Consider the following 12,148-nt stretch of genomic DNA (forward strand, 5'->3'; position numbering starts at 1 on the left):
TAGGTTTTTCATTCTTGACTCGTTGCCTGGGAAACAACTTGTACCTTCATTATTGACTAGATTGAAGTTGGAAACAATTTTTAGCTTCATTCCGGACTCGTTTGAAGTTGAAACAACTTGTAGCTTCATATTCGGTTGTTTGAAATTGGAATCAACTTGTAGTTTCATTCTTGACTCTTTGAGCCCGGAAAACAACTTGTAGCGTCATATTGACTAGATTGAATTTGGAAACAACTTGGTAGCTTCATTCCATACGCGTTTGAAGTTGAAAACAACTTGTAGCTTCATTTTCGGTTGTTTGAAATGGAATCAACTGTAGTTTTCATTCTTGGCTCGTTTGAGCCCGGAAACAAACTTGTAGCTTCATTATTGACTAGATTGAAGTTGAAAATAATTTTTAGCTTCATTCCGGACTCGTTTGAAGTTGAAACAACTTGTAGCTTCATTCTGGACTCATTTGAAGTTGAAAAACACTTATAGCTGCATTTTCGGTTGTTTGATATTGGAATCAACTTGTAGTTTCATTCTTGACTCGATTGAGCCTGGAAAAAACTGTAGCTTCACTATTGACTAGATTGAAGTTGGAAACAATTTTTAGCTTCATTCCGGAGTCGTTTGAAGTTGAAAACAAGTTGTAGCTTCATATTCGTTTGTTTGAAATTGGAATCAACTTGTAGTTTCATTCTTGACTCGTTTGAGCCCGAAAACAACTTGTAGCTTCATTATTGACTAGATGGAAGTTGGAAACAACTTTTTTTTTTTGCTAAATGAGTTTGGAACAACTTGTAACTTCATTCCGGTCTTGTTTGAAGTTGACACCAACTTGTAGCTTCATTTTCGGTTGTTTGAAATTAGAATCACTAGTAGTTTCAATCTTGACTCGTTGAGCCCGGAAACAACTTGTAGATCATTGTTGACTAGATTGAAGTTGGAAACAACTCGTAGCTTCATTTTCAGTTGTGGAAATTGGAATCAACTTGTAGTTTCATTCTTGACTCGTTGAGCCCGGAAACAATTTGTAGCTTCATTATTGACTAATTGAAGTTTGAAACAATTTTTAACTTATTCCGGACTCGTTTGCAGTTGAAAACAACTTGTAGGTTCATATTCGGTTGTTTGAAATTGGAATCAACTTGTAGTTTCATTCTTGACTCGTTTGAGCCCGGACACAACTTGTAGCTTCATTATTGACTAGATTGAAGTTGGAAACAACTTGTAGCTTCATTCCATACTCGTTTGAAGTTGAAAACAACTTGTAGCTTCATTTTCGGTTGTTTGAAATTAGAATCAACTTGTAGTTTCAATCTTGACTCGTTTGAGCCCGAAACAACTTGGAGATTCATTGTTGACTAGATTGAAGTTGGAAACAACTTGTAGCTTCATTTTCGGTTGTTTGAAATTAGAATCAACTTGTAGTTTCAATCTTGACTCGTTTGAGCCCGGAAACAACTTGGAGATTCATTGTTGACTAGATTGAAGTTGGAAACAACTTGTAGCTTCATTTTCGGTTGTTTGAAATTGGAATCAACTTGTAGTTTCATTCTTGACTCGTTTGAGCCCGGAAACAACTTGTAGCTTCATTATTGACTAGATGAAGTTGGAAACAACTTTTTTTTTGCTAAATGAGTTGGAAACAACTTGTAGCTTCATTCTGGACTCGTTTGAAGTTGAAACCAACTTGTAGCTTCATTTTCGGTTGTCTGAAATTGGAATCAACTTGTAGTTTCATTCTTGACTCGTTTGAGCCTGGAAACAACTTGTACCTTCATTATTGACTAGATTGAAGTTGGAAACAATTTTTAGCTTCATTCCGGACTCGTTTGAAGTTGAAAACAACTTGTAGCTTCATATTCGGTTGTTTGAAATTGGAATCAACTTGTAGTTTCATTCTTGACTCGTTTGAGCCCGGAAACAACTTGTAGCTTCATTATTGACTAGATTGAAGTTGGAAACAACTTGTAGCTTCATTCCATACTCGTTTGAAGTTGAAAACAACTTGTAGCTTCATTTTCGGTTGTTTGAAATTGGAATCAACTTGTAGTTTCATTCTTGGCTCGTTTGAGCCCGGAAACAACTTGTAGCTTCATTATTGACTAGATTGAAGTTGAAAATAATTTTTAGCTTCATTCCGGACTCGTTTGAAGTTGAAAACAACTTGTAGCTTCATTCTGGACTCATTTGAAGTTGAAAACAACTTATAGCTGCATTTTCGGTTGTTTGATATTGGAATCAACTTGTAGTTTCATTCTTGACTCGATTGAGCCTGGAAAAAACTTGTAGCTTCACTATTGACTAGATTGAAGTTGGAAACAATTTTTAGCTTCATTCCGGAGTCGTTTGAAGTTGAAAACAAGTTGTAGCTTCATATTCGTTTGTTTGAAATTGGAATCAACTTGTAGTTTCATTCTTGACTCGTTTGAGCCCGAAAACAACTTGTAGCTTCATTATTGACTAGATTGAAGTTGGAAACAACTTTTTTTTTGCTAAATGAGTTGGAAACAACTTGTAGCTTCATTCCGGTCTTGCTTGAAGTTGACACCAACTTGTAGCTTCATTTTCGGTTGTTTGAAATTAGAATCAACTAGTAGTTTCATTCTTGACTCGTTTGAGCCTGGAAACAACTTGTACCTTCATTATTGACTAGATTGAAGTTGGAAACAATTTTTAGCTTCATTCCGGACTCGTTTGAAGTTGAAAACAACTTGTAGCTTCATATTCGGTTGTTTGAAATTGGAATCAACTTGTAGTTTCATTCTTGACTCGTTTGAGCCCGGAAACAACTTGTAGCTTCATTATTGACTAGATTGAATTTGGAAACAACTTGTAGCTTCATTCCATACTCGTTTGAAGTTGAAAACAACTTGTAGCTTCATTTTCGGTTGTTTGAAATTGGAATCAACTTGTAGTTTCATTCTTGGCTCGTTTGAGCCCGGAAACAACTTGTAGCTTCATTATTGACTAGATTGAAGTTGAAAATAATTTTTAGCTTCATTCCGGACTCGTTTGAAGTTGAAAACAACTTGTAGCTTCATTCTGGACTCATTTGAAGTTGAAAACAACTTATAGCTGCATTTTCGGTTGTTTGATATTGGAATCAACTTGTAGTTTCATTCTTGACTCGATTGAGCCTGGAAAAAACTTGTAGCTTCACTATTGACTAGATTGAAGTTGGAAACAATTTTTAGCTTCATTCCGGAGTCGTTTGAAGTTGAAAACAAGTTGTAGCTTCATATTCGTTTGTTTGAAATTGGAATCAACTTGTAGTTTCATTCTTGACTCGTTTGAGCCCGAAAACAACTTGTAGCTTCATTATTGACTAGATGGAAGTTGGAAACAACTTTTTTTTTTGCTAAATGAGTTGGAAACAACTTGTAACTTCATTCCGGTCTTGTTTGAAGTTGACACCAACTTGTAGCTTCATTTTCGGTTGTTTGAAATTAGAATCAACTAGTAGTTTCAATCTTGACTCGTTTGAGCCCGGAAACAACTTGTAGATTCATTGTTGACTAGATTGAAGTTGGAAACAACTCGTAGCTTCATTTTCAGTTGTGTGAAATTGGAATCAACTTGTAGTTTCATTCTTGACTCGTTTGAGCCCGGAAACAATTTGTAGCTTCATTATTGACTATATTGAAGTTGGAAACAATTTTTAACTTTATTCCGGACTCGTTTGCAGTTGAAAACAACTTGTAGGTTCATATTCGGTTGTTTGAAATTGGAATCAACTTGTAGTTTCATTCTTGACTCGTTTGAGCCCGGACACAACTTGTAGCTTCATTATTGACTAGATTGAAGTTGGAAACAACTTGTAGCTTCATTCCATACTCGTTTGAAGTTGAAAACAACTTGTAGCTTCATTTTCGGTTGTTTGAAATTAGAATCAACTTGTAGTTTCAATCTTGACTCGTTTGAGCCCGGAAACAACTTGGAGATTCATTGTTGACTAGATTGAAGTTGGAAACAACTTGTAGCTTCATTTTCGGTTGTTTGAAATTGGAATCAACTTGTAGTTTCATTCTTGACTCGTTTGAGCCCGGAAACAACTTGTAGCTTCATTATTGACTAGATTGAAGTTGGAAACAACTTTTTTTTTTGCTAAATGAGTTGGAAACAACTTGTAGCTTCATTCTGGACTCGTTTGAAGTTGAAACCAACTTGTAGCTTCATTTTCGGTTGTCTGAAATTGGAATCAACTTGTAGTTTCATTCTTGACTCGTTTGAGCCTGGAAACAACTTGTACCTTCATTATTGACTAGATTGAAGTTGGAAACAATTTTTAGCTTCATTCCGGACTCGTTTGAAGTTGAAAACAACTTGTAGCTTCATATTCGGTTGTTTGAAATTGGAATCAACTTGTAGTTTCATTCTTGACTCGTTTGAGCCCGGAAACAACTTGTAGCTTCATTATTGACTAGATTGAATTTGGAAACAACTTGTAGCTTCATTCCATACTCGTTTGAAGTTGAAAACAACTTGTAGCTTCATTTTCGGTTGTTTGAAATTGGAATCAACTTGTAGTTTCATTCTTGGCTCGTTTGAGCCCGGAAACAACTTGTAGCTTCATTATTGACTAGATTGAAGTTGAAAATAATTTTTAGCTTCATTCCGGACTCGTTTGAAGTTGAAAACAACTTGTAGCTTCATTCTGGACTCATTTGAAGTTGAAAACAACTTATAGCTGCATTTTCGGTTGTTTGATATTGGAATCAACTTGTAGTTTCATTCTTGACTCGATTGAGCCTGGAAAAAACTTGTAGCTTCACTATTGACTAGATTGAAGTTGGAAACAATTTTTAGCTTCATTCCGGAGTCGTTTGAAGTTGAAAACAAGTTGTAGCTTCATATTCGTTTGTTTGAAATTGGAATGAACTTGTAGTTTCATTCTTGACTCGTTTGAGCCCGAAAACAACTTGTAGCTTCATTATTGACTAGATGGAAGTTGGAAACAACTTTTTTTTTTGCTAAATGAGTTGGAAACAACTTGTAACTTCATTCCGGTCTTGTTTGAAGTTGACACCAACTTGTAGCTTCATTTTCGGTTGTTTGAAATTAGAATCAACTAGTAGTTTCAATCTTGACTCGTTTGAGCCCGGAAACAACTTGGAGATTCATTGTTGACTAGATTGAAGTTGGAAACAACTTGTAGCTTCATTTTCGGTTGTTTGAAATTGGAATCAACTTGTAGTTTCATTCTTGACTCGTTTGAGCCCGGAAACAACTTGTAGCTTCATTATTGACTAGATTGAAGTTGGAAACAACTTTTTTTCTTTGCTAAATGAGTTGGAAACAACTTGTAGCTTCATTCTGGACTCGTTTGAAGTTGAAACCAACTTGTAGCTTCATTTTCGGTTGTCTGAAATTGGAATCAACTTGTAGTTTCATTCTTGACTCGTTTGAGCCTGGAAACAACTTGTACCTTCATTATTGACTAGATTGAAGTTGGAAACAATTTTTAGCTTCATTCCGGACTCGTTTGAAGTTGAAAACAACTTGTAGCTTCATATTCGGTTGTTTGAAATTGGAATCAACTTGTAGTTTCATTCTTGACTCGTTTGAGCCCGGAAACAACTTGTAGCTTCATTATTGACTAGATTGAATTTGGAAACAACTTGTAGCTTCATTCCATACTCGTTTGAAGTTGAAAACAACTCGTAGCTTCATTTTCAGTTGTGTGAAATTGGAATCAACTTGTAGTTTCATTCTTGACTCGTTTGAGCCCGGAAACAATTTGTAGCTTCATTATTGACTATATTGAAGTTGGAAACAATTTTTAACTTTATTCCGGACTCGTTTGCAGTTGAAAACAACTTGTAGGTTCATATTCGGTTGTTTGAAATTGGAATCAACTTGTAGTTTCATTCTTGACTCGTTTGAGCCCGGACACAACTTGTAGCTTCATTATTGACTAGATTGAAGTTGGAAACAACTTGTAGCTTCATTCCATACTCGTTTGAAGTTGAAAACAACTTGTAGCTTCATTTTCGGTTGTTTGAAATTAGAATCAACTTGTAGTTTCAATCTTGACTCGTTTGAGCCCGGAAACAACTTGGAGATTCATTGTTGACTAGATTGAAGTTGGAAACAACTTGTAGCTTCATTTTCGGTTGTTTGAAATTGGAATCAACTTGTAGTTTCATTCTTGACTCGTTTGAGCCCGGAAACAACTTGTAGCTTCATTATTGACTAGATTGAAGTTGGAAACAACTTTTTTTTTTGCTAAATGAGTTGGAAACAACTTGTAGCTTCATTCTGGACTCGTTTGAAGTTGAAACCAACTTGTAGCTTCATTTTCGGTTGTCTGAAATTGGAATCAACTTGTAGTTTCATTCTTGACTCGTTTGAGCCTGGAAACAACTTGTACCTTCATTATTGACTAGATTGAAGTTGGAAACAATTTTTAGCTTCATTCCGGACTCGTTTGAAGTTGAAAACAACTTGTAGCTTCATATTCGGTTGTTTGAAATTGGAATCAACTTGTAGTTTCATTCTTGACTCGTTTGAGCCCGGAAACAACTTGTAGCTTCATTATTGACTAGATTGAATTTGGAAACAACTTGTAGCTTCATTCCATACTCGTTTGAAGTTGAAAACAACTTGTAGCTTCATTTTCGGTTGTTTGAAATTGGAATCAACTTGTAGTTTCATTCTTGGCTCGTTTGAGCCCGGAAACAACTTGTAGCTTCATTATTGACTAGATTGAAGTTGAAAATAATTTTTAGCTTCATTCCGGACTCGTTTGAAGTTGAAAACAACTTGTAGCTTCATTCTGGACTCATTTGAAGTTGAAAACAACTTATAGCTGCATTTTCGGTTGTTTGATATTGGAATCAACTTGTAGTTTCATTCTTGACTCGATTGAGCCTGGAAAAAACTTGTAGCTTCACTATTGACTAGATTGAAGTTGGAAACAATTTTTAGCTTCATTCCGGAGTCGTTTGAAGTTGAAAACAAGTTGTAGCTTCATATTCGTTTGTTTGAAATTGGAATGAACTTGTAGTTTCATTCTTGACTCGTTTGAGCCCGAAAACAACTTGTAGCTTCATTATTGACTAGATGGAAGTTGGAAACAACTTTTTTTTTTGCTAAATGAGTTGGAAACAACTTGTAACTTCATTCCGGTCTTGTTTGAAGTTGACACCAACTTGTAGCTTCATTTTCGGTTGTTTGAAATTAGAATCAACTAGTAGTTTCAATCTTGACTCGTTTGAGCCCGGAAACAACTTGGAGATTCATTGTTGACTAGATTGAAGTTGGAAACAACTTGTAGCTTCATTTTCGGTTGTTTGAAATTGGAATCAACTTGTAGTTTCATTCTTGACTCGTTTGAGCCCGGAAACAACTTGTAGCTTCATTATTGACTAGATTGAAGTTGGAAACAACTTTTTTTCTTTGCTAAATGAGTTGGAAACAACTTGTAGCTTCATTCTGGACTCGTTTGAAGTTGAAACCAACTTGTAGCTTCATTTTCGGTTGTCTGAAATTGGAATCAACTTGTAGTTTCATTCTTGACTCGTTTGAGCCTGGAAACAACTTGTACCTTCATTATTGACTAGATTGAAGTTGGAAACAATTTTTAGCTTCATTCCGGACTCGTTTGAAGTTGAAAACAACTTGTAGCTTCATATTCGGTTGTTTGAAATTGGAATCAACTTGTAGTTTCATTCTTGACTCGTTTGAGCCCGGAAACAACTTGTAGCTTCATTATTGACTAGATTGAATTTGGAAACAACTTGTAGCTTCATTCCATACTCGTTTGAAGTTGAAAACAACTTGTAGCTTCATTTTCGGTTGTTTGAAATTGGAATCAACTTGTAGTTTCATTCTTGGCTCGTTTGAGCCCGGAAACAACTTGTAGCTTCATTATTGACTAGATTGAAGTTGAAAATAATTTTTAGCTTCATTCCGGACTCGTTTGAAGTTGAAAACAACTTGTAGCTTCATTCTGGACTCATTTGAAGTTGAAAACAACTTATAGCTGCATTTTCGGTTGTTTGATATTGGAATCAACTTGTAGTTTCATTCTTGACTCGATTGAGCCTGGAAAAAACTTGTAGCTTCACTATTGACTAGATTGAAGTTGGAAACAATTTTTAGCTTCATTCCGGAGTCGTTTGAAGTTGAAAACAAGTTGTAGCTTCATATTCGTTTGTTTGAAATTGGAATCAACTTGTAGTTTCATTCTTGACTCGTTTGAGCCCGAAAACAACTTGTAGCTTCATTATTGACTAGATGGAAGTTGGAAACAACTTTTTTTTTTGCTAAATGAGTTGGAAACAACTTGTAACTTCATTCCGGTCTTGTTTGAAGTTGACACCAACTTGTAGCTTCATTTTCGGTTGTTTGAAATTAGAATCAACTAGTAGTTTCAATCTTGACTCGTTTGAGCCCGGAAACAACTTGTAGATTCATTGTTGACTAGATTGAAGTTGGAAACAACTCGTAGCTTCATTTTCAGTTGTGTGAAATTGGAATCAACTTGTAGTTTCATTCTTGACTCGTTTGAGCCCGGAAACAATTTGTAGCTTCATTATTGACTATATTGAAGTTGGAAACAATTTTTAACTTTATTCCGGACTCGTTTGCAGTTGAAAACAACTTGTAGGTTCATATTCGGTTGTTTGAAATTGGAATCAACTTGTAGTTTCATTCTTGACTCGTTTGAGCCCGGACACAACTTGTAGCTTCATTATTGACTAGATTGAAGTTGGAAACAACTTGTAGCTTCATTCCATACTCGTTTGAAGTTGAAAACAACTTGTAGCTTCATTTTCGGTTGTTTGAAATTAGAATCAACTTGTAGTTTCAATCTTGACTCGTTTGAGCCCGGAAACAACTTGGAGATTCATTGTTGACTAGATTGAAGTTGGAAACAACTTGTAGCTTCATTTTCGGTTGTTTGAAATTAGAATCAACTTGTAGTTTCAATCTTGACTCGTTTGAGCCCGGAAACAACTTGGAGATTCATTGTTGACTAGATTGAAGTTGGAAACAACTTGTAGCTTCATTTTCGGTTGTTTGAAATTGGAATCAACTTGTAGTTTCATTCTTGACTCGTTTGAGCCCGGAAACAACTTGTAGCTTCATTATTGACTAGATTGAAGTTGGAAACAACTTTTTTTTTTGCTAAATGAGTTGGAAACAACTTGTAGCTTCATTCTGGACTCGTTTGAAGTTGAAACCAACTTGTAGCTTCATTTTCGGTTGTCTGAAATTGGAATCAACTTGTAGTTTCATTCTTGACTCGTTTGAGCCTGGAAACAACTTGTACCTTCATTATTGACTAGATTGAAGTTGGAAACAATTTTTAGCTTCATTCCGGACTCGTTTGAAGTTGAAAACAACTTGTAGCTTTATATTCGGTTGTTTGAAATTGGAATCAACTTGTAGTTTCATTCTTGACTCGTTTGAGCCCGGAAACAACTTGTAGCTTCATTATTGACTAGATTGAATTTGGAAACAACTTGTAGCTTCATTCCATACTCGTTTGAAGTTGAAAACAACTTGTAGCTTCATTTTCGGTTGTTTGAAATTGGAATCAACTTGTAGTTTCATTCTTGGCTCGTTTGAGCCCGGAAACAACTTGTAGCTTCATTATTGACTAGATTGAAGTTGAAAATAATTTTTAGCTTCATTCCGGACTCGTTTGAAGTTGAAAACAACTTGTAGCTTCATTCTGGACTCATTTGAAGTTGAAAACAACTTATAGCTGCATTTTCGGTTGTTTGATATTGGAATCAACTTGTAGTTTCATTCTTGACTCGATTGAGCCTGGAAAAAACTTGTAGCTTCACTATTGACTAGATTGAAGTTGGAAACAATTTTTAGCTTCATTCCGGAGTCGTTTGAAGTTGAAAACAAGTTGTAGCTTCATATTCGTTTGTTTGAAATTGGAATCAACTTGTAGTTTCATTCTTGACTCGTTTGAGCCCGAAAACAACTTGTAGCTTCATTATTGACTAGATGGAAGTTGGAAACAACTTTTTTTTTGCTAAATGAGTTGGAAACAACTTGTAACTTCATTCCGGTCTTGCTTGAAGTTGACACCAACTTGTAGCTTCATTTTCGGTTGTTTGAAATTAGAATCAACTAGTAGTTTCAATCTTGACTCGTTTGAGCCCGGAAACAACTTGGAGATTCATTGTTGACTAGATTGAAGTTGGAAACAACTTGTAGCTTCATTTTCGATTGTTTGAAATTGGAATCAACTTGTAGTTTCATTCTTGACTCGTTTGAGCCCGGAAACAACTTGTAGCTTCATTATTGACTAGATTGAAGTTGGAAACAACTTTTTTTTTTTGCTAAATGAGTTGGAAACAACTTGTAGCTTCATTCTGGACTCGTTTGAAGTTGAAACCAACTTGTAGCTTCATTTTCGGTTGTCTGAAATTGGAATCAACTTGTAGTTTCATTCTTGACTCGTTTGAGCCTGGAAACAACTTGTACCTTCATTATTGACTAGATTGAAGTTGGAAACAATTTTTAGCTTCATTCCGGACTCGTTTGAAGTTGAAAACAACTTGTAGCTTCATATTCGGTTGTTTGAAATTGGAATCAACTTGTAGTTTCATTCTTGACTCGTTTGAGCCCGGAAACAACTTGTAGCTTCATTATTGACTAGATTGAATTTGGAAACAACTTGTAGCTTCATTCCATACTCGTTTGAAGTTGAAAACAACTTGTAGCTTCATTTTCGGTTGTTTGAAATTGGAATCAACTTGTAGTTTCATTCTTGGCTCGTTTGAGCCCGGAAACAACTTGTAGCTTCATTATTGACTAGATTGAAGTTGAAAATAATTTTTAGCTTCATTCCGGACTCGTTTGAAGTTGAAAACAACTTGTAGCTTCATTCTGGACTCATTTGAAGTTGAAAACAACTTATAGCTGCATTTTCGGTTGTTTGATATTGGAATCAACTTGTAGTTTCATTCTTGACTCGATTGAGCCTGGAAAAAACTTGTAGCTTCACTATTGACTAGATTGAAGTTGGAAACAATTTTTAGCTTCATTCCGGAGTCGTTTGAAGTTGAAAACAAGTTGTAGCTTCATATTCGTTTGTTTGAAATTGGAATCAACTTGTAGTTTCATTCTTGACTTGTTTGAGCCCGAAAACAACTTGTAGCTTCATTATTGACTAGATGGAAGTTGGAAACAACTTTTTTTTTTGCTAAATGAGTTGGAAACAACTTGTAACTTCATTCCGGTCTTGTTTGAAGTTGACACCAACTTGTAGCTTCATTTTCGGTTGTTTGAAATTAGAATCAACTAGTAGTTTCAATCTTGACTCGTTTGAGCCCGGAAACAACTTGTAGATTCATTGTTGACTAGATTGAAGTTGGAAACAACTCGTAGCTTCATTTTCAGTTGTGTGAAATTGGAATCAACTTGTAGTTTCATTCTTGACTCGTTTGAGCCCGGAAACAATTTGTAGCTTCATTATTGACTATATTGAAGTTGGAAACAATTTTTAACTTTATTCCGGACTCGTTTGCAGTTGAAAACAACTTGTAGGTTCATATTCGGTTGTTTGAAATTGGAATCAACTTGTAGTTTCATTCTTGACTCGTTTGAGCCCGGACACAACTTGTAGCTTCATTATTGACTAGATTGAAGTTGGAAACAACTTGTAGCTTCATTCCATACTCGTTTGAAGTTGAAAACAACTTGTAGCTTCATTTTCGGTTGTTTGAAATTAGAATCAACTTGTAGTTTCAATCTTGACTCGTTTGAGCCCGGAAACAACTTGGAGATTCATTGTTGACTAGATTGAAGTTGGAAACAACTTGTAGCTTCATTTTCGGTTGTTTGAAATTAGAATCAACTTGTAGTTTCAATCTTGACTCGTTTGAGCCCGGAAACAACTTGGAGATTCATTGTTGACTAGATTGAAGTTGGAAACAACTTGTAGCTTCATTTTCGGTTGTTTGAAATTGGAATCAACTTGTAGTTTCATTCTTGACTCGTTTGAGCCCGGAAACAACTTGTAGCTTCATTATTGACTAGATTGAAGTTGGAAACAACTTTTTTTTTTGCTAAATGAGTTGGAAACAACTTGTAGCTTCATTCTGGACTCGTTTGAAGTTGAAACCAACTTGTAGCTTCATTTTCGGTTGTCTGAAATTGGAATCAACTTGTAGTTTCATTCTTGACT

Source organism: Daucus carota, chromosome 9 (genome assembly GCF_001625215.2).
Source record: "Daucus carota subsp. sativus chromosome 9, DH1 v3.0, whole genome shotgun sequence".
Taxonomy (NCBI): Eukaryota; Viridiplantae; Streptophyta; class Magnoliopsida; order Apiales; family Apiaceae; genus Daucus; species Daucus carota.